Source organism: Cervus canadensis, chromosome 3 (assembly GCF_019320065.1).
Source record: "Cervus canadensis isolate Bull #8, Minnesota chromosome 3, ASM1932006v1, whole genome shotgun sequence".
Taxonomy (NCBI): Eukaryota; Metazoa; Chordata; class Mammalia; order Artiodactyla; family Cervidae; genus Cervus; species Cervus canadensis.
In genome coordinates this window covers 22,444,261-22,468,885 of record NC_057388.1, presented here as the reverse complement: position 1 = coordinate 22,468,885, position 24,625 = coordinate 22,444,261, and the positions used below count along the sequence as shown (strand labels likewise).

Here is a 24,625-nt window from a genome sequence, read left to right as displayed (position 1 = left end):
TTATTTTATTTTTTATGAGGGAGTATTTTAAATCAAGTCACTGCAGAAAAAGATTGAAGGAAAAAATATATGAGTTTCATTTTAATAAATGGCTCCCCCCAAATATCCAAAATCAATTAATGGAATTTGCTGGCCAGACTGCAATAGAAGGAAACTTTCTTTACTTGATAAATGTTACCTAATAGAAGTTCCAGAAAGCAACATACTATTAGCAAATTAGTAACAAGAATCTCATTGAATTCAAGAATAAGATTATTATCCATTATCTCCTCTTTAGCACTGTGGGGAGATCTCAGGCAATGTAATCACACAATAAAAAAGAACTGATGTATAAATAGGAAAGGTTAAAACTCTATTTGCAAGTCATATGTCTTCATAAGTGTATCTGTTTTCTAAAGCTGTCATAAAGAAGTACCACAAACTAGAGAATCATATATCATAATAAGAATTGATTCTCCGACAATTCTGCAGACTACAAGTAAAAAATCAATGTGTTGGTAGGTACATGCTTCTCAGGCTTTCTTATCTCTTGCTAGCTTCTGGTGGTGACTTTCTATCCTTATTTTCCTTCTCTACATCACTCTCATCTTATCCTCTGTAGTCACATGGAAAATACCAGTCTTCACCTGGTATTTTGCTTTTCTTGTAAGGACACCAATCATACTGGTTTCAGCCCTCACTAACACCCTCATTTTAGCTTGATTACATCTGTAAGGGTTCTATTTTCAAATATGGTCACATTATAAGGTACTGAGAATTAAGACCTCAAAATACCTTTTCAGTTCAGTTCAGTCACTCAGTCGTGTCCAACTCTTTGCAACCCCATGGGCTGCAGCATGCCAGGCCTCCCTGTCCATCACCAACTCCTGGAGTTTACACAAACTCATGTCCATTGAGTCAGTGATGTCACCCAACCATCCCATCCTCTGTCGCCCCCTTCTCCTCATGCCTTCAATCCTTCCCAGCATCAGAATCTTTTCAAATGAGTCAGTTCTTCGCATCAGGTGGCCAAACTCCAAGCTGAACTTGGAGGTTCAGCTTCAGCATCAGTCCTTCCAATAAATATTCAGGACTGATTTCCTTTAGGATGGACAGGTTGGATCTCCCTGCAGTCCAAGGGACTCTCAAGAGTTTTCTCCAATATCACAGTTCAAAAGCAGTTCAAAATACCTTTTAGGGGAATACAATCGCACCCCAGAAAAAAATAGGGATACAAAGAATCAACTGAAAAATAAATAGAATTAATAAGTAAGCTGGAAAGGTGAACATACATAATATCAATTATTTATTTTACTTTAGACCAAAACCAAAAAGTTAAAAACTAAGGACAGAGAGAATGAGAGAAGGAGAGTGACTTCCATAAACAACAACAAAATGATAACAGTCTTACAATAAGCACAAAAAGGGTCATCACTATGTGGAGAAAAATTTACCAATGGGCATAAATAGCTGAATAATAGTGAAGAAACTCACTATTTCTGTAGGGAAAGATATAATACAGTGACAACACTCATTCAATATAAATTAAAAACACTCATTCAATACAAGTTAACATACACATTCAATTATGACCTGTTACAAAAGAAATCAAGATAGCAAATTTTATCTTTTTTATGACCAACAAGTTTTTTTTCCCCAAAATCATACTGAATACAGAACTTCAAATTAAAACTTAACTTCAAAATAAAAATTAACTTCAATTAAAAGAACAAACACTTATTGAGAACTAAGAACACTAAAGGGGAGTTCCTTGTGCTATCACATGAGAGCTACGATCGCACAATCAGTAAACACTGTAATAAATGCCACTTCTATGTCAGGCATTCATCTAAAAGCTTTACATATATATTATTAAATATAACTAAAACTCCTAATATATCTTAATTTGGCAGATGAGTTATTTTAGACACTAGATGACTAAGCATATTGCACAAATTATACATACCATTAGTAACTGTGTGGTCTCATTCTAGAGTCCGCACCCTTGACCTATACCATATGCATTCTGACGTTGAAATATAAAGTCAAAGTAATGAAAACTACTTGGCATTGTCATAATTACGGACATATAAGTAATGGGATAGTACAGAGTCCATATACTGACCCATGTGAATGTGAGATTTCAAAAGCTCTCCAAATCATTATGAAACTAAACATGTGGAAACTCATCCATTTAACAAATTTAAGTTAGAACCTGAAGGTGAAAAAGTGGAAGTGAAATCGCTCAGTCATGTCTGACTCTTTGTGACCCCATGGATTGTAGCTCACCAGGCTCTTCCATCCATGGGATTTTCCAGGCAAGAATACTGGAGTGAGTTGTCATCTCCCTCTCCAGGAAACCTTCTTGACCCAGGGATCGACCTCGGGTTTCCCGTGTTGCAGGCAGACTCTCTTTACCATCTGAGCCACCAGGGTACTCTTACCTCATAGTATTTAATATATATAATAATGCAAAATTACAAATAAAATAGAAGAAATATAGAACCTGTTATAATTTATATATACTATATAAACATGTATTATATAATATAAATACAATATTTTATAATATATTATACATAAATGTATCTATTAATACATAACCTATTATAATTTGTTATAATAGACTATTATTTTAGAGTAGTTTTTGGTTCAAAGCAAAACTGAGCTCTAAGTATAGAGTTTCCATATACCCTCTGTCCCTACAGAGGCACAGCCTTTCTTACTATCAACATCCCACACCTGAGTGGTGGGACAGTCATTACAGTGGTAAAACTTATGATGACATCAGTTCAGTTCAGTTCAGTTCAATTGTATCCGACTCTTTGCGACCCCATGTATCGCAGCACGCCAGGCCTCCCTGTCCACCACCAACTCCCGGAGTCTACCCAAACTAATGTTCATTGAGTCGGTGATGCCATCCAGCCATCTCATCCTCTGTCATCCCCTTCTCCTCCTGCCCCCAATCACTCCCAGCATCAGAGTCTTTTCCAATGAGTCAGCTCTTCGCATGAGGTGGCCAAAGTCTTGGAGTTTCAGCTTCAACATCAGTCCTTCCAATATTCAGGACTGATCTCCTTTAGGATGGACTGATTGGATCTCCTTGCAGTCCAAGGGACTCTCAAGAGTCTTCTCCAACACCACAGTTCAAAAGCATCAATTCTTCGACACTCAGCTTTCTTCACCGTCCAGCTCTCACATTCGTACATCACTATCAACCAAAGTCCAGACTTTACATTATGGTTTATCCTTGATGTTGTACACTATATAGGTTTTGACAAATGTGAATGACATGTTTCCACAATTATAGTATCAGACAGAATAATTCCACTAGGCCCCAAATAGTCTGTGTCCTCCCTAGTCATCCACACCCCTCCTCCCCACCCCACACAGCTCCTGACAACCAGTGATCTTTTTACCATCACTATAGTTTTGCCTTTTCTATTATGTCATATAGTTGTAATGATACAGGATGTATGCTTTTCAGCTTCTTTGATTTAAATTGAAATTTCCTCCATGTCTTCTCATGGCTTGATAATTCATTTCTTTTTTGCACTGAATAATATTCCACTTTCTGAACGTATCATAGTTTATATATCCATTCACCAATTAAAGACATCTTGATTGCTTCTAAGTTCTGGCAATTATGAATAAAGTTGCTATAAACATCCATCCTTATGTGTGGACATGCATTTTCAATTCATTTTTGTATATATCAAAGATCATTATTGTGGAATCACATTGGTAAGAGTATGTTTAGTTTTGTAAAAAGCTGCCAAACTATATTAAAAGTGGCTGTCCCATTTTGTGTTGCCACCAGCAATGAGAGTTTCTGGTATAATTTTCTTTTATAATCTACTTTCTTCACAGTAATTATCTTATGTATCCATTTGTTTGTTTATTCTTAAGTCTGTCTTCCCTTACTGGATTGTCTTGTTTATCACTGCTTTCCTAAGACATAAAACAGTGACTGACAAGTTATAGTAAGTGCCCTTAGTAAATATATGTTGAACAAATAAACCATTTAACGCAATTATTTCAAGTTGAGACTATATAATGAGCTCTGATAAAAGTAAATGGAAAAATACAAACAATCTAAAGAACACAAGTATACAAAAAAAGAAATTAAAAGTAATATATAATCAATAATATATTGAATGAAACTCAAATTCACTTAGAGAAAAGCAAATCAAAAAAGCAATAAAAATATTTTTTTCCATAATACTGAAAACAATGTAATAGATAATATTGAATCTTAATATAGCTATAAAAAACAATCACTCTTACATACATTTGGTGAAATTGTAAATTGGTAATTTGTAGTATATTACAAAACAAATGTAGAAAAAATAAGGGAGTGAAAAAAATTCCAAAATTCTCTTTTCCAAAAATTCTACTACTGGTAATCTATTTTTCAGAACTGGTTGCCCACATGTCTTGTGTATAGTGTGAATCCTTTATAAGAGATACATCTTTATGAATTACTTCTTTATGTCTTTATGAATTATGTCTTTATGAATTACTTCTGTAACTTAAAAAAAACCTTTAAAAAGCTAAATGAATGATTAATTATTTCAATTCTACACCCAAATGTGCATTCTTGATCAACTGACCCAGTAAGTGCCTTAATTCCAGGAGCTGACTGAGAAAAGTCTTATTTAAGGGTAAGACACTTTTACCATAGGAGATATGCAGTTTGTGTGTGAGTGTTTGTGTGTGTGTGTGTGAAAACTGGCAAGTTGTTAATGTTGAATTTTGTAATATATTCATATATTAATACACCATTTTACATAAGTTATTCCTGAATGATCAAATATTTTATTAAAGAATATCTTCCCTTGTGAAGATCAAGTATAGATTTTATGTGCTTAAATATCTAATATTATCTGAATAGAAGCTTAATTAACCATTAGAATCACCATCCCACCCCATGTCCCATTCTCTCTCTCTCACTCACTTGTGTAGCAGGGAGTAGGAAATGACAAAGAACACAGAGGATTTCCCCATCATACTTCCAAACCAATCTTCTTTAACTCACCATGCTAGCATACAGTTTGAAGGTTCCTAGAAAGCTCTGTTAAATGCATTCCCATCAATCTCCAGAAAGCAATGTATTTAATTCAAACAGTGTGGGAACATAGTCCCTCACACCGCCAACAATATAGATTTCTTAGCATCTCTTTTATTAACGAAGACAATAATCGTTACAAATGGATACTGTGTGGTTTCTAAATTCACAATTAAGTTATGCAAGTGAGAGGAAGGTGAAAAAGGTCTGGTAAAAGTCTAAAATTCAACTAGACAGGCACTTGTTTTTCTTCTTTCCAATGGGTCTAATAATAGGAAATAATCTAGAGGATCAACAAAAATGCACAGATTTAAATAATTAAATTACATTATTTTGAATATATGATATCTTTACTAAGATAAAAGACAAAGTTATGTCCTCTCAGCTATCCAAACAATTCATAGCTGCTCAGTTTTCTTATCCTGAGTTGGTTTCATAGCTAAAATAATTTCTTAAATCTGCTTTCTGAGATTAGCAGTGCCCTCTCCCCCAATTTGAACAAAAATAATTGGAAAGGCACATGTACAAGCTTCCAGTTTATACAAGCTCATTTATTTGAAATCCCTTGAGCTCCTCCAATTAGAAAACAAGTTTTTGAGTTAATATCCTTCAATTGTTAAAAACTTGCGTCAGTGCAAGAGCACGGTGAAACGTAGAGGTCCCAGCACACTGGCAGTTGATTGTGAGGGGATGTGATTGTTCCACATTTAGACTGGAAAGGGTTAGGAACTCTGCTTCCCAATGTGGTTAATGAATGAAAGGAAAATTGGACCCCTGAGCCAGAGTCAGTGACCTATGGAGTGAAAAATGTTCACAGGTTAACAAGGGCAACTGTTCCTTGCCATAATTCCCAAAGGAGGTAAATGACAAAAGGGGCCAATAAACTTTCTTGGTACTATTTGTTAATCCAGTTTCTTCCTAGAAAAAATACTTGGTGTAGCTCTGGAAGACACTGGCCTTGAACACCTTAAACTGTCTATGGTTGTTTCTTTTTGCTAATGATCATTTATTAACATACTTTAATAATTCATTTTTATAAGCTCAATTTAGATGCAGTAAGAGATTTATCATCCTATAAAATTTTAAATATTAAGGATATAATACACATTAATGTAAAAGGCAAGGTTGAAATCAGCTGCTAACTTCATAGTGACAAAGTAACAGTTTCTTTGTTATTTAAATGGTGTTATAAAATGGCTATGGAGATTTCTCCTTTCTTAAGTGGGAATTATTTCAAACTTTTGTTTAAAAATATTGTTTTCTCCTGGACTGAAGGGAGTTTTCATAGCCATGACCAGGCCAACCCCCCGGTCATGTTCAGATACAGAACCCCTGATTGGCTGTTGATGAGTCATTCCTAGTGAGGAATTTTATCTTAACACCTGCCTTATCTTTAACATCCTTTTCAACTTCTAGAAAAACAATAACCAAAAAGAAAAAAAAAAAAAATCTGGGACCCATCCAGTTTTGAAACACCTGCCTCAGAGATAAAGAAGTAATTTTAGGCATTTATAATGTCTTTAGTTGTGGCCAGGAATGTGTTCCTCCTATTGTGAGCATCCGCTGACTTTCTCTTCACTTGGGTCTTACTTCAGTCTAATAAATTGTAAAATGACAAAATATTCTCTGTTACCATAGAAAAGTCTGTATTCAGAAAATCCCTGAAGCTGACTTCACAGTAAATGCACTGTATGAGTTGAAGAAGTATTACAACACCGGTTCTAGTGAATCAGTCAACAATCTTTCATGATGCAATTCCAGTCTGATATTGATAATGTTCAACTAAAAGTTAAAAAAGGATATCCCAAGCTTATGTGACCACCGTGAACCAAAACAACACCATTAAAAAAAATTACAGACAAGAACTACACAGCTGGACACCAGAAGCACCAGCTTCACTTGGGCTATTAAGAAAATTCACAGTTAACTGAATAAAAAATATTTATTCTACCTCATTTATTTTTCCCTTGGTATTTAGATGTGTCCCATATTGGTGCCTTGAAAAGGTTATTACAAGGGCATAAATTTGTTTTAAAACTGTGGGCTAATTTGCTATGTAAACAGCACAAATTACTGAGCAATTACCTAATTTATGCTATTATATCAATTAGTTATATTGATTTTTTAAAATGTACTTTTCTCTAATGTGTACCTACATGGTCTGACATTAGCCAGTCCTTGCCTGAGGCTCACTTAGCTAAATTCTAGGCAATCAGAAACTGTCTGGATGGAAACTGTAGGCAGAGTCAGCAAAACTAACCAGCTTCCGAGAGCTTGCCTTGCAAAACCATAGTAACTAAGTGATGGCAAATGTCATACTACCAAAAACAAAGTTTAAATAAATAAATAAATAAAAACCTTAAATAGCTTCATAAGGTCCCCTTCATGTTTTGCTTTCTGGGAGTCTGCCGGCATAAGCCTGATGAGAAAGAAAGACAGAGAAAGGAAAACAAGTCAGCAGAGGGCAGAGGAAAGAATGTTACGGAGGCCTGTGGTTAAAACTGTGATGGCAGTGAGTGTGCTCAAGAGCTCCTTTAAAATGACAAGTTCCAGACAGTTACAAGGATTGCAGAAGATGGAGAGAAATTAGAATCCTCATTCATTCATTCAACAGTTCTACCACTTTGGAAAAAGGGTCTAACGACTTCTCAAAAAGTGGATCATACCATATGATCCAGTAATTCCTCTCCTAGGTATATACCTGTTAGGGGCTGACTTGTAACTAGCTCACGGCCACCACAGACCTGGAGTGCAAACGCCTGGGGTGGGCAAGGCTATCTCCCTCTAGGTTACTGAAGGGGAGGCTGCCCTTTTGGTTTCAGTAGGCCAGGCTGTTCCTGCCTGGGGCCTCAAGGGCAAGGCCACAGGACACGCCTGAGAGGGCAGGGCTACCAGTCTTAGCCAACAGGATGGGACTGCTGCCTGAGGCCCCATTCCAGCAGGCCTGGAAGGAGAGGTCACCCCTGCGGTGGAGCCAAAGGGCAGAGCATCTAGTCAAATAGGATTATTCTGAAATCCTAAGATCTAATGGAATTTGCCTAGCAGGATTTTTAGACTTGCAAGGGACCTGTTATCCCTTTCTTCTTTATAGTTTCTCCCAGTTTCCCATTGGAATGGGAATATTTATGCTATGCCTGTCCTATCACTATAATTCTAAGAGCATGTAACTTTCCTAGTTTTATAGCTTCATATCTGGAGAGGAATTTTGCCTCAGGATGAGGCATACCTTGAGCTTCACTTAGATTGACTTAGATGATATTTAGATAAAACTTTGGACTTGGAGTTGGTGCTTTGGAGGCTGCTAGGATGAGGTGAGGCTTCCGTGGTGGCTCAGACGGTAAAGAGTCTGGCTGCAGTGCGGGAGACTTGGGTTCGATCTCTGGGTCGGGAAGATCTCCTGGAGAAGTAAATGGCAACCCACTCCAGTATTCTTGCCTGGAAAATCCCATGAATGGAGGAGCCTGATGGGCTACAGTCCATGGGGTCACAAAGAGTCAGACATGACTGAGCGACTTCACTTCACTTCAGGATGAGGTGAATGTATTCTGCATACAAGAAGAGTATGAACTTGGAGGGGCAAGAGTATAGAAAGCTATGGACTAAGTTGTGTCCTCCACCCCAATCCGAATATTGAAGCCCCAGTCATCAACAGGTCTCAATTTGAAGGTAAGGCCTTTAATGAAGTAATTAAAGTTAAATGAGGTCATAGGAATGAAGCCCTCATCTAAATAACCTGCTATCTTATAAGAAGGGGAAGAAACACCAGGAATATATGTGCACAGAAAGAAGTCCACGTGTAGATAAAGCAAGAAGATAGTCACCGGCAAGTGAGGAGTAGAGATTTCATGAGAGACCAACCTTTCCAGCACTTTGATCTTAAAATTCCAGCCTCCAGAACTGTGAGAAAATAAATTGCTGTTGTTTAACCCACTCAGTCTGTGGTATTCTGTTTATAGCAGCCTGAGTAGACTAATACAAGGTACGTAAATCATGTATATGCAAAATCTCTGCACGAGAATTCCACAGAAGCACTGTTCGTAACAGCACAAATGTCCATTAACTGATGAAAAGATAAACAAAATGTGGCATATTTCTACAATGAAATATTCTTTGACCATAAAAAGAAGTACTGATACATATGATGAATGTATAAGCCTTGAAAACATTAAGCTAAATAAAAGAAGCTAGTCACAGAACACATTTTATACAAATCTGTCTACATGAAACGTCCAGAAAAGACAAGTCTCTAGGAAAAGAAAGCAAGTTAGTGGTTGCCTATGTCAGAACGTGGAGGGGTAAGGGGACTGAGAGCTTAACAGGTACAGAGTTTCTCTGGAGTAATGAAAATGCTCTAAAGCTTAGATGATAGGGATGGCTGTACAGGTTTGTGAATACCGAACAATACTGACCTGTACATTTTAAATGGGTGAATTTCATCTTAAGTGAATTTCATGTCAATACTTTTTTTAAAAAAATTAGCATCTTCCAAGGCCCCATTAGTTAATATTGATAGCTCTGTTCACAGACAGTATACCCAGTGACGCTGTTCTTCAGGCAGGACTATTTATCAGGCAGGACCCCATCTAGTATAGAAAGCAACTCTGATTCTTCCTTCTAGTCCTAAAATTTTACAGCAAGTGCTTCATTTTCCTCTTTGTCTCTTCCACTATTCCTTCCTTTACCTTCTCTTCCTTTTACTTACCTTAATGAATAATTTAGTCCTGAAAGCTTTAGACTAGGCAGATCAAGGTAACTGACTATGTCAGCATTACAGTGGGAAACATGAGGCTCAAAGAGGGATGCCAGAAAATCAAACGGGGTGAGGAGAGTGCCCACGTGGCAGGAATACCTTGGAAAGACTGAGTTCTACTGGGTTAACAAGGGTGTGTACATGGGGGTTGGCCTGGCATGAAATGTCAGAGCCTTCGGAGGGTGAGAGGGCATCCCACCAGAAGGGTTGCTCCGTCTACAGTATCAGAGCCTGAGTGGGATGAGCAAAGAATATATACAGCAGAGTTCCAATGCAGGGAGAGAAAGAGCAGAGTGAGTAGTGTATTCTTGAAGGGGGACAGCCTAGTGTGAGATAGCAGAGCCCAAGAAGGACAAGGAGTATGTCCAAGAACGTGGGCAGTTAGAATCCAAGCAAGCTGAGGAGGACATGCATGTAGAAGAACAGTCCAGCAAAAGTTGCTGGAGCCCAAGTGTGCTAACAAGGGTTTCTATGCAAGTAGGTAGGTGGCCCTGAGTGGAAAGTCAGAGCCTGAGCAAGGTGAGAAGCATGTCCATATGGAGGGGGTGTCTAGTATAGAGTGTTGAAGCCTGACAAAGCTAAACAGGGCATTGGTGTGGAAGAGAGTAGACAATGCCTTGGGAGTCACAGCTCAATGGGGTGATGAGGTAGCCACAAGGATGATGTGACAGCAAGAGGGATGAAAAACTGCTCACATCCAGGGAAAATGTTTAAGTAAATAAACAAATAATAATGGGTACATTATTCACTTCATGTGAAAGGATTTATAAATATCACAATTGAGAAAGCTAGATAAACTGTTCTGTTACATATGAATTAGAGGTTTTGATGTGAACTCATAATTTTATCTATTTATACCTTATGGCCATAGAAAAGGAAAATAGAAGGTATACAAATGGGTCACATTTGTTCTAAAACTTCAATGTGATTAAGAGTCACCTGTCAAGATTTTGAAATGATTTTCATATTCCAGGAAAATCAGAAAATGGATCATGATCTTAGGAAAACAAGGCTGGTTTAACATTTGAAAGTCAATGTAATTCACTATATTAATAGTGAAAATGAACGTTGCTTAGTTGTGTCTGATTCTTCGTGACTCCATGGACTGTATCCTGGAGTGGGTAACCTTTCCCTTCTCCAGGGGATCTTCCCAACCCAGGGATTGAACCCAAGTCTCCCACATTGCAGGTGGAATCTTTACCAGCTGAGCAACCAGAGAAGCCAAAATAAAGAAAAACGACTATATGATTATTTTAGTTGACACAAAAATTCAAATGATAAAATTTAATGCTTTTCATGATAAGAGAATATCAGCAAATAAAGACTACAAAGAAACTTCACTAATATGATTTATGACATTAAAAAATCTGGCCTACGTTAACTCGGCCAAAGCTTTATTAGAATAGCATACAGCTTGATACAATTCCTTAGCAATCATCGTTCCTTCCTCTCCTATCAGATATGAACTGTGGTCTGAAATCTATTCCATTTTCTCTGATTCTCCCCTTTATCCTTCATAATCACTTCTGCCAATATATCTTTTTCACACTTAATCCCATTTTAATGTACAAGTTTCAGAGGAACTGAATTATGAGCAGAGAGTTCCAAAAACAAGTGTATACAAATGTTAATAACAACTCTACTCTTAATAGCTCTTAAATGGAAGCAACTCTGATGCTTATTGGAAAATTGATAAATTATGGTAGGTGTGATGATGTGCAAGTTTTAATTACCCATTATCCTAATTTCCTTAGCTTTAAAATGGAAATATAATAATATAATCTCTTCTATCATAGATTTTATGAAAGATAAAATATATTCATGAATATGAGGTGCTTAGAATAATTCTTGAATTTGGTCAATCTAATATGATTATGTTGTCACCCTGCTTATTTAATTTTATTATATGCAGAGTACATCATGAGAAATGCTGGGCTGGAAGAAGCACAAGCTGAAATCAAGATTGCTGGGAGAAATATCAACAACCTCAGATATGCAGATGACACCACCCTTACGGCAGAAAGTGAAGAGGAACTAAAGAGCCTCTTGATGAAAGTGAAAGAGGAGAGTGAAAAAGTTGGCTTAAAGCTCAACATTCAGAAAACTAACATCATGGCATCTGGTCCCATCACTCCATGGGAAATAGATGGGGAAACAGTGGAAAAAGTGTCAGACTTTGTTTTTTGGGGCTCCAAAATCACTGCAGATGGCGATTGCAGCCATGAAATTAAAAGACGCTTACTCCTTGGAAGGAAAGTTATGACCAATCTAGATAGCATATTAAAAAGCAGAGACATTACTTTGCCAACAAAGGTCTGTCTAGTCAAGGCTATGGTTTTTCCAGTGGTCGTGTAGGGATGTGAGAGTTAGACTGTGAGAAAGCTGATGCACTGATGCTTTTGAACTGTGTGTTGGAGAAGATCTTGAGAGTCCCTTGGACTGCAAGGAGATCCAACCAGTCCATCCTAAGGAGATCAGTCCTGGGTGTTCATTGGAAGGACTGATGCTGAAGCTGAAAACTCCAATACTTTGGCCACCTGATGCAAAGAACTGACTCATTGGAAAAGACCCTGATGCTGGGAAAGATTGAGGGCAGGAGGAGAAGGGGACAAAGAGGATGAGTGGCTGGATGGCATCACTGACTCGATGGGCATGAGTTTGAGTAAACTCCGGGAGTTGGTGATGGACAGGGAGGCCTGGCATGCTGCGATTCATGGGGTTGCAAAGAGTCGGACATGACTGAGCAACTGAACTGAACTGAACTGAGGATCCACTGGAGAAGGGATAGGCTACCCACTTCAATATTCTTGGGCTTCCCTTGTGGCTCAGCTGGTAAAGAATCTGCCTGCAATGTGGGAAATATGGGTTCTATCCCTGGGTTGGGAAGATCCCCTGGAGAAGGGAAATGCTACCCAATCCAGTATTCTGACCTGGAGAATTTCATGGACTCTAAAGTTCACAGGGTCACAAAATGTTGGACATGACTGAGCGACTTTATTACTTTTGTTTCTTTTATTATTTTTTGATGTATTCTCTGACTGACTGCCCTAGAATTACAATTAACATCTTAACTAAAACAATCTAGCTCAAATAATTATCTACTTTATTTTAATATTATATAAAGGTTTTGCTCCAATATAATTCCATCCCCTCTCCTCTCCTTTGTGATACTATCATCCTACAAATCACATCTTTGTACATTATCATCTCTACAAATCACATCTTTGTACATTATCATCTCTATAAGGTATAAACATAATTTTTAAATTACTGATTTAATTTTCATAAAAGATTTATGAAAAAGATATATATACTGTAATCTGTTAATTTATGTAATGACTTTTATCAGGGTTTTTACTTCTTCATGTTGAAGCAAGTTATTATCTAGTTTCATTTTAGCCTAAAGGACTTCCTTTAATAATTCTTGTATACCAGGTCTGCTTAATGATAGTCTTTTAGTTTTAGTGTCTGAAAATGAATTAATTTTTTCTTTATTTTTGAAGGGTGTTTTTGTAAAATACTTAATTCTTGGGTAAGTCTTTCTCAGAATTTTGAAAATATCATCTCATTGCTTTCTGGTTTCCATTGTTTCTGATGAAAAGTCAGCCATTAATCTTATTGTGGTCTCTCCCTGACTTGGGGACTCAGGTCAATTTTTTGCTCACTAGTCCTCTACCAAAGCTCACTTGTCCTCTACCAAAGCTCACTTATGCCACCATTTGGAGTATGCAGAAGGAGTGGGCCACAAACATGCGGGTGAGGCACACAGAGCCACAGGTGCCCATCAGCCATGAGGATGTCTACAGATGAGGCATCCCCAGTGGCTCTTGGGTAGCCTCCTCACAAAGTTCATGGTGGGACCCATGTCCCTTTAATGCTCTCTCAGAGTCCTACTACTTGTCATTCTCCCATCCTCTTTTTTTTTTTTTTTCATTTATTTTTATTAGTTGGAGGCTAATTACTTTACAATATTGTAGTGGGTTTTGTCGTACATTGACATGAATCAGCCATGGATTTACAGGTATTCCCCATCCCGACCCCCCCCCCCACCTCCCTCTCTACCCAATCCCAGCCTCTTTTTGTCTCCAACTGCTGTAGTGCACACTCGGTGCTTTGGATAGAGAGAGAAATGGGCCTCTGTGGCAGCATTCCACTCACCCTGCTGGGAAAACTGGGTGCTCACTCAAATGTTCTTCCTTTCCTCCTTGGGAAAATCTCTGGCCAAGTTCTCTCTTGGCACTGGACCATGTCACCTTGGAATGGGGTGATATAGGTAAAATCAAATGATTCCTCTCACCCTCTTGAATGGTTTCCAACTTGCTTTTGTTGTTCTTGTTGTTCCAATTAAGTGCCAGAAGTTCTCCTGGACTTCCATAAAAGCTCACCTATCCATGAATAACTGTCTAAAATACTGTTCTCTAGAGAGAGGGTAGAGTACCTGGAGCCAGCTCACATACCACTACAGGGTCCACTACCAAGACGAAGCCTGTATACCTAACACCCACTGCTGGGTGGGTCCTCTCAGAGGCCTTGGTGTATGGTGCTGGATCCCCAGATCCCTCAGGGGTACTTCTGTCTGTGGATGGGTGTCAAATTGTTGTTGAAGGGGGGATACAATGAGGCATGTTTTATACAGCCTCTTGCTGACATCACTCCCACATCATCCACTTCTCATAAATAAATGCTCCTAGTATTGTTGTAAGACTTCTGGTCAATTTTTAGAGTTTTGAAACATTAATTTTCATTATTTTATGGAAGCGAGGATTTTCAGAATTCCTTACATGGCCATTCCATGGTGCTTTTCCTGACTTCCTTTTCACCAGAGAATATGGTTACCATCATCTAAACATTTAAAATAGATCTTTGCAGAAGATCTATACCAATAAGATGGATAAAATTTTAGAAATGCAAACTTGATTGAGGTGCCCCTTATTATTTAAACCGTCCAAACTCTTGGATCAAAGTTTTCTGAATAAAAATCAAAGATATCATGACGTTTGATTCCAAATTCACCATTTCCTTCCAGGCATCCTATGACTCAGAACTGTGCGCCAAGTGTGCTGCATTCCCTCACAGCTTTCAATTTCTACATGCTCTGTTCCCTTTGTTCGGCCAGCTTGTCTAATGAATTCCTTCTAGTCATTCTTCAAGTCAAAACTAATCATTCCTTCTCTGAAGCTCTTCTGTAATCCCAGAGGTAATGTCTTTTTATATCTTCACCACTTCTTGTGCATTCCTCCATTAAATCACTTTACATATAGTATGTAATTGTGGTTTGCCATCTCTTTTCCCATCACGTAAGGGTTAGAATTACAGAATTTCAATTTTTTAAACCCTATGCTTAGGAAAATGCTTGCCATATGGTATGAACTGCTTGAATGTTGCCTGAATAATTGGGTAAGAGTGTTGAGAGTCACAGATAAGGAAGTTTGGAAGAGGGAGATAGCGATTAAGAGGATTGTGGTGCTAGCCATTTTTAACCAGAGAATATATTTGGATACTTTTTCTTTATCCCTTCTCCAGTAAATGATAAATAACTTTCTTTCCTGGTGAGGAGAATCCCCTTTAGCTTAGTAATGGCTCTGAGTACACTGAGAGTTAACAGTTCAAGGCTCAAAGGAAAAGACTTGGCATGGGCAGGGATGGGAGGAGAATTATGCGGCCAAAATATTTCTCTTCATTTTTTCCTTCAACTCTGGGAAGGGAGAAAACATAAAACTGAGCATTACACTAAGCATTAAACAAGAAAAATGTTCTCACTTTATGATTAAAGGATAACGGTGCTCTTGTGATGCTGTCAGGTACAATAAAACAAACAAAATAAATTTTAAGTAGTAATCTCGTTTGTAGGAAGTTATACTGGTTGACATGTCATATCTTTTTCCATTTGTAGTCTTCCTAACTTTCTGATTTGTTTCCAACAAAAACTGGTGTTAGTAAGATGAATAAAAACCTAACCATGGGAAGAAGTTGATGGATAGCTTTATGTGGTGTGCATGGAAAAATCCTCCTCAGGAAAGAATCCAAATTACTAACTGGAAAAGGGCGGGAAGAATAACTCATGTCAATAAAGAAAAGTTATGAAAAATCAAAAGGTCAGGACTTTGGATATTTGTAAGTTAAGGTGTATTTTGACTTGCCCTGGAGAGATTCAAAAACTACTATTGAACTGAATTACTTCCAGTGAAATTACTTGGCTCAAATAATTTCCTATTTCAATACCTTGCTTGCTGAGAGGACAACTGAAATAGACCAGTGCAACTAATAAGCCAAATTACATAATATTTGGGGGAGACCTTGAAACATGACAGAGTAAAATATATTGCATCCATATTTCTATCATGCATTGTTATTGTAATCAAGAGTTAGCTGTTCAAAGTAACTGAAACTTTTCTCAAACTTTTTTTATATTCCTTCTTCTATAATTAGAATAGTATAATTTATTGCCCCCAAAGAGAAATTAATGTGTGACAGATATAAACTGCATTGATTAGTTTAAAATTAAGAATTACAAAAATACAAATAGTAAATACTGGCTTTCCTGTCACTTCATTTTAAAATACTACTAACTGATTAAAAATAATGTTACTAATATATACGTTACTTTGGGCAAGTGATCATCTATCAGTTTTCTGGTATTAAGAAAACAAATGTACTAAAGTCATTGATCTGAAACATATTAAATTTCCATATTAGCTGGTATCCCAGTTATTACATATATCATATACACATACAATTATATATGATATATAATCAAATACAATTACATATGATATGTACATCTTTTTAATTCAGTTTATTTATTCCAATACTTAAACAATATTCTACTGTGTTTCTAAGGGCAGAAACTATTACCTCTTCCTGATTTATATGAAATGTATTACTAGTTCCCCATTATAGAAAGGAATATGAGTTACACATAGCTTAATTTATACATTCACATTCACACAACTAAGAAGAGGTTAAGTTGGAACACAAGAATGTTTGACTTCATATTCTTCCCACTCTTTTCTTCCTTTTTTCAACACATATTTTTGAGTGTCCACTATACACCAAGTAATGTGCTAAACACCACAGGTTTAATCACAAAAAGACCCCCCAAAAGGAAATTACTGAATCAAGCATCAAATAATGTAGCATGGTTGACTGAAAATAGAGTTTGTGTTTCTAATATGTAAAGGAACATAAAAACAGAGACCATCAGAAATAATAGCTTTTCTAGATTGGGCTTATAGCCTAAGGACAGGGCAAGGGGTGAGGGATGTCACTGAAGTTATAGGTCAGAAAAATAATCTCCATGACAATGGGACACAAATAGTGGCTGAAATGACAGTAGTGTTAGGAGATTCTGGACAGAGGTCAAAGTGAGAATGAGCCCAAATGATTTAAAAAGACAATTTCTCTAGGGCAGGTCAATATTTGGAATAGGCAGAAGTTTAAATCTTTTGGTTATAATAATTTAATTCTAAAGATAGAAGTCTAATAGGCTTTAGGCTAGAAAGAGAGGCAATCAAGGAATGACATATTACTGCCATGGATAATGGGATGGCTAAGCTTATAAAAACAAAATTAAGATGGAGCATGTATCCAGGGTATTATTAGACTCTAAGGAGAGAGAAGTCCTAGGCTAGCAGGACTAACTTCTCTGGTTTACAACTCTTATATCTTCACTGGCTAACCTCAGGACTAGTTCTATACCCAGGAAATGCAATAATACACACATGCCTCTTCAGTGATCTTAGCTACATAAAGAGAGAATGGAACTATCCAAAAATCAGACAGATCATTACAACAAACAGAGACAACAGGAAAGAAGAGAAGAAGAAAAATATGATTTGGAGAAACACCCATGGGGTTTTTCTTCCTTTCTTAAATTTCTGAATGACTAATTTGTCCCTGGATACCACAAACATCAATTACTCATTTTAAAACTGCTCAGAACATTTTTTTTTTAGTTTTTTAAAAACATTTTTCAGTCATTAGTCCAAGTTTATATAAGCAGAGCTTAGATATAGCCCCTCTGAGCATTCTTATTTATGATATACGGGATGCTGTTCTTTTGAATTGGGTAAATTTCCATTCACCTTATATTTAGGCCTCCCAGATCTTGTTCTATAATATAGAAGAAAGGCAACTTGGTTCCACCAGAGGCTACATGTAAGTTATGGCATTCTCATAAATGTTACTTGGGCTAGACCCTAGAGAAGAAGCAAAAAGAGATTCTCCATGGTCAGCAGTGGTGAACGAGAAACCTCTAGTTAGATCCAAGAAGGAGAGCATGGCATGTATGATAGCCTAGTGGTTTCACTATAGCTGTCACAGTTTATAGTACAGTACATCATGGTTAAGAGACAGACTCTAAAGAAGAGACAACTGGGTTTCAATCTCAGCTCTGCTACTTACTAGCTGTGTGAAGCAGTAAAGTCATCCAACTCCCTGGCATCTCTGCTTGCTTATTAGTAAGATGAATATAATAGGATTTATTTCAAAGTGTATTATGACAGTTACAGGAGTTGATATATAAAGTTGTCTTATAAGAACACTGCAATTATTATAATTGCTATTATTATTATTATTTGTGGTTGGTGATACACTGTACAGGTTTTGGCAGTAAATAGTCTTAGCATGACCACACCAGAAGTGTGCCTCTTTTCTATTCATGCAACTAGAATCTGACAGAAACTAAACTGAGATTCAAAAAATACAATGACTACTCCTTACTGAAAATTCAGATACAGATGACCACAGGCAGAAGTCAAACAACTGATATTCTGAACTAAAACAGAACTACCTAACCTAGTATTACTGGTTAATTGTCTTGAACAAGAGATCTCCTATGCTTTCTAGAACATAAATGTTCTTGTAACATACCCTCCTTTGCCATCATTATCTCAACTGTTGTGCTGACCAGGACATATCTCAACTTTGATCTGATCAAGAAAGCAATTAGGTTTTTGCTCTTCTTCTGCAGACATCATATTTAGCATAGGGTTTTCTAGATGTTTTATCATACCTTCACTCATATTGTTTGAATTTAGAGTTAACTAAATCCCTGTGCTGTCCTCAATATTCTGCAAGTTATTGGTTGATAGGCAAGATAAGCTCTACTTTATTGCTTCTCTTACTTAATAAACTACCTATTTTAGTTTTATTATTTCCAGTGAATAGTGACCTCATGCATGCTGACACATGTTCAGTGGTTATACAAGAGATGTTGATATTCTGTCTTTCATGCATCAAGTCAGTCTTCTTTTCTCACTCTCTTGAACGTCTGCTTTCCAATTTATTTGAAGCCACTATCCATTTGACATGAAAAATGCACTTACAGTCTTGTGGCTAATTACTTCAAGGAAAGGTGAAAAAAAATCTCGATTATGGCATGATTAATTCCATGTGCTTCAACTAAAGCAACTGCATATTTCAGAATTTCTCTGCAAAGACAATTTTCAGCAATTTGCTTGTGTTAAACATTGCATTCCGTTCCTCCAATGCTGGACTGATTTTTCTATGTATCTTCAGAGAATCATTCCTATCCCATAGCACATCTTAAAGATCATATACGTCTATGAAATTTTACACAACTGAATTATCTTTATTAGCTTTGACCAAGTAACTATCACCTCTCATGTCATTACTCAGGTTTTTAGCTCTTGGCTTTTTAACTTCTCATCACAAAAATGAGAGGAAGGTCCAGGAAGGAGGAGACATGGGTGTACCTATGGCTTCTTTTTGTGATGTATGACATAAAACCAAAAAATTATATAAAGCAATTATTCTTCAATTAAAATTTTTTTAAAAAGTGAATGGTCACATGGTGATTGACTGTTCCATTCAAGATTTGACATGAAGAGCTAAAGTTGGAGCTTGAGACCAGACTGAGGAGTGCAACTCATATCATTGATATATAACTATTATCTCTGATACTCAATTTCATATCAGGAATGTTTCTCCTGTTGCCATCAGACAGGATTATTTGCAATAAAACCTCATGACTTTTGCAACTATCCCCAAGGATGGGACTGGATCCTCAGTGTGCTTCAGTTCAGTTCAGTCGCTCAGTTGTGTCTGACTCTTTGCAACCCCATGAATCGCAGCATGCCAGGCTTCCCTGTCCATCGCAAACTCCCAGAGTTTACTCAAACTCATGCCCATCAAGTCGGTGATGCCATCCAGCCATCTCATCTCTGTCGTCCCCTTCTCCTCCTGCCCCCAATCCCTCCCAGCATCAGGGTCTTTTCCAATGAGTCCACTCTTCGCATGAGGTACTGGAGTTTCAGCTTCAGCATCAGTCCTTCCAATGAACACCCAAGACTGATCTCCTTTAGGATGGACTGGTTGGATCTCCTTGCAGTCCAAGGGACTCTCAAGAGTCTTCTCCAACACCACAGTTCAAAAGCATCAGTTTTTTGGCGCTCAGCTTTCTTCATAGTCCAACTCTCACATCCCTACACAACCACTGGAAAAACCATAGCCTTGACTAGATGGACCTTTGTTGGCAAAGTAATGTCTCTGCTTGTTAATATGCTATCTAGATTGGTCATAACTTTGCTTCCAAGGAGTAAGCGTCTTTTAATTTCATGGTTGCAATCACCATCTGCAGTGATTTTGGAGCCCCCCCCCCCAAAAAAAAAAAAGTCTGACACTGTTTCCACTGTCTCCCCATCTATTTGCCATGAAGTGATGGGACTGGATGCCATGATGTTAGTTTTCTGAATGTTGAGCTTTAAGCCAAGTTTTTCACTCTCTCCTTTCACTTTCATCAAGAGGCTCTTTAGTTCTTCTTCACTTTCTGCCATAAGGCTGGTGTAATCTGCATATCTGAGGTTATTGATATTTCTCCCAGCAATCTTGATTCCAGCTTGTGCTTCCTCCAACCCAGCATTTCTCATGATGTACTCTGCATATAAGTTAAATAAGTCAATATACAGCCTTAATGTACTCCTTTTCCTATTTGGAACCAGTCTGTTGTTCCATGTCCAGTTCTAACTGTCGCTTCCTGACCTGCACATAGGTTTCTCAAGAGGCAGGTCAGGTGGTCTGGTATTCCCATCTCTTTCAGAATTTTCCACAGTTTATTGTGATCCACGCAATCAAGGGCTTTGGCATAGTCAATAAAGCAGAAATAGATGTTTTTCTGGAACTCTCTTGCTTTTTCGATGATCCAGCGGATGTTGGCAATTTGATCTCTGGTTCCTCTGCCTTTTCTAAAACCAGCTTAAACATCCGGGAGTTCATGGTTCACATATTGCTGAAGCCTGGCTTGGAGAATTTTGAGCATTACTTTACTAGCGTGTGAGATGAGTGCAATTGTGTGGTAGTTTGAGCATTCTTTGGGATTGCCTTTCTTTGGTTAGTACCTGATAATCTTAGATTATTTAGAGGCTCTAACTCTCAGATTCCTCATATATTAATGGAGATAATTAAGACTGGAATATTCTTAATAGGGATGTTATAGGATTAATTAAGATAGATAAAGTGTTCCACATAATGCTTGATACACAGAAATTACTCAATAAATATAGCTATTACTATTTCTGAAAATATGCACTCACGAAAAATCTTTATGAAATAACTATTAATTTAGATTAAATTACCTTGTATCAGGTTGTGATTAAATGTAAAAGAACTAGAATTTGTTGAAGACTTGAAATAAACAGAACTTTATACATATGACTTTATCATCTTTTTGCTTAAACCATAAAGGACTTGAGAAAAAAAGAAGAGAAAACAACTGTATTATTTTTTACTAAGTCTAAGAACTAAAAAGATGGCAAATGCCCAAGTAAAAACCTATCCACTCCTTGATTTCTTCCACCATATTACTATTATACTTTCTGAATTCTTACACACATATTCTGTAACTAAAAATTTAGCACTAAAGTATTATGTTTACTTTGATAACTGTTTCACTTTTTAAAATCTATGTTAGGTAGTATAGCCTTAATGACTTAAGATCCTTTAGTAGATAGACATATACATCTTCAGATTTAAAACAGATAAAAACGGCATCACCTCCTCATCTGGTTTGACCATATTGGGACTTAAACACCTATACATACACCTATATATAACAATTGATGAATGATTCATTCTGTAATTCCATAGGTTGAAAATACTGGACTATATGATGGGCCTGGATCTCTCTTCAGGAAAAGACTTGTCAACGTAGCTGGGACTGCTGTTGGTGAGTAGTGTTCAGCTGTTAGCCACTGTGGTGACTGTCTCAGATATAGAGATGTGCCTCATCTAAGGTTGTGTCCCTTCCTATGAGACAGGCTGGGACCTGGGACCATTTACTGAAGTGCCTGCACCTGGACAAAGGTCTCCTACATCAGCAAAACACAAAGAAAGTAATGGGGAACTAAAAATAACTGTGTGAATGTGCAGTTGGGACTAATTACAAAAACAAGATACAAAAAGACCCAAAACCCAGCAGAAGCAGGGTGTTAGCAGCAAAAGCAGGGTATTGTACCAAGCACACAGAATCACCAAGAAGGCGGGAAGACCAACTAAGCTGCCCCACTATCCCAACCCCTGGACTCACCCCTACATGCACGCATGCATGCATGCTAAGTCGCTTCAGTTGTGTCTGACTCTGTGCGACCCCATAGACGGCAGCCCACCAAGCTCCTCCGTCCACAGGATTCTCTAGGCAAGAATACTGGAGTGGGTTGCCATTTCCTTCTCCACTCACCCCTACACTCATCCCATACAAGGAACTAGCTCACCCCACCCCCACCCCCACCACCAGGCAGTGAACAAGGGAATCTTGTTTTCATTCCCTCCTGCTGAAGCAAGAGTCCCAGGAAAGCCTTGCCTGAATTTCTTGTCTGGCCTCTTATCAATTGTTACTGATTAAGGAGGCCAAGAACCCTGGTCAGTAACACCTAAAGTGGCCCCACTTTCTCTCTCAAGTATCCCTGACCACCCTTTGATTGCAGCTCATTTCCCACAACAGTACACATGCCCTTCTACGTTTACTTCTTCCAACAGCATTAGTATATGGCATACCTGACGTATTTATTTCTGTGCTATTGCTTTTCTTTCCCTTTCAGAATTCAAGCTCAATGAAGGCAACATTTGAGGTCTGTTTTGTTTACTGCTACATCCCAAGAGCTTAGAAGATTACCTGAAGCATAATACTGGCTCGATAATTGTTATTTTTAAATAGTTATGAGCCATTATCTTACCCTCTGTTAAGGGAGAAAGGTTAAATACATGCAGTTATCTTATTCTATATGTCTACGTATTTTTTGCCTGTCTCCCTCAACTAGAATGTGAGCTCCAGGAGGGCAAGGGGATTGTATCTGTTTTGTTCAACACTGTACCCCAGCAACTAACATAGTGCCCAGCAAACAATAAATGCTTAATAAATCCTTATTGAACAAATGCCTGAACAGATACAATGGGGCCACATAACAGGCCGTAATTTCTCTAAGAGAAGGACAACGGAACTTCTGCCCTCCCGATACTCTTGGTATAGGAGTCAATAGTATTCAATAAACAAAAGTATTTGTAACTTGGATTTTCCTTAAGTGCAGCTTCAATGAAAAAAGATGCTTATTTATAACAATGAAGGTCCACTTTGTTTTTCCCCTGGTTACCGATCCATGTTTATTTCCTTAGACAAAATCTAGGAAGAAAGAGAGGGACTATGAGCTCGATTTTACACAGAGCCGCCTAAGGCCACTTAGCTATCTCTTTGTCATTAAGAAAGTGTATCTGAGTTCTGATTCTTAAATTTGGCCTCAAATCTTTCACATAGTAGACTCTCTCTTGTCCAGCAATTTAACTTCACATCCAAAACCCCCTTTCTATGGGAGAAGGGATAGATTGGGAGTTTGGAACTGACATGTACACACTGCTATATTTAAAATAGATATCTTTGACAAAGGAGGCAAGGATATACAATGGAAAAAAGACAACCTCTTCAACAAGTGGTGTTGGGAAAACTGGTCAACCACTTGTAAAAGAATGAAACTAGAACACTTTCTAACACCATACACAAAAATAAACTCAAAATGGATTAAAGATCTAAATGTAAGACCAGAAACTATAAAACTCCAGAGGAGAACATAGGCAAAACACTCTCCAACATAAATCACAGCAGGATCCTCTATGACCCACCTCCCAGAATATTGGAAATAAAAGCAAAAATAAACAAATGGGACCTAATGAAACTTAAAAGCTTTTGCACTACAAAGGAAACTATAAGCAAGGTGAAAAGACAGCCCTCAGATTGGGAGAAAATAATAGCAAAAGAAGCAACAGACAAAGGATTAATCTCAAAAATATACAAGCAAACTCCTGCAGCTCAATTCCAGAAAAATAAATGACCCAATCAAAAAATGGGCCAAAGAACTAAACAGACATTTCTCCCAAAAAGACATTACAGATGGCTAACAAACACAATGAAAAGATGCTCAACATCACTCATTATCAGAGAAATGCAAATCAAACCACAGTGAGGTACCATACACGCCATCAGGATGGCTGCTATCCAAAAGTCTACAAGCAATAAATGCTGGAGAGGGAGTGGAGAAAAGGAACCCTCTTACACTGTTGATGGGAATGCAAACTAGTACAGCCACTATGAAGAACAGTGTGGAGATTCCTCAAAAAACTGGAAATAGAACTGCCATATGACCCAGCAATCCCACTTCTGGGCATACACACTGAGGAAACCAGATCTGAAAGAGACACGTGCACCCCAATGTTCATCGCAGCACTGTTTATAATAGCCAGGACATGGAAGCAACCTAGAGCCCATCAGCAGATGAATGGATAAGGAAGCTGTAGTACATATACACCATGGAATATTACTCAGC

The 24,625-nt window shown here is 37.7% G+C and overlaps 1 long non-coding RNA gene across 2 annotated transcripts in view; it reads right to left on the bottom strand.

Annotated features, from left to right (window-relative positions):
- The window catches only part of LOC122438165, a 142,239-nt gene that overhangs the window by 87,084 nt on the left and 30,530 nt on the right, over positions 1–24,625 (bottom strand). The window contains exons 2-3 of one of the 2 annotated variants that reach the window (XR_006268467.1): positions 7,406–7,466; positions 3,079–5,840 (exon numbers count right to left, since the gene is read on the bottom strand). This is a non-coding gene — a long non-coding RNA (uncharacterized LOC122438165). Of the gene's footprint in view, positions 1–3,078; positions 5,841–7,405; positions 7,467–24,625 lie in introns of those variants that run through there. The other variant, XR_006268468.1, reaches the window with a different exon arrangement.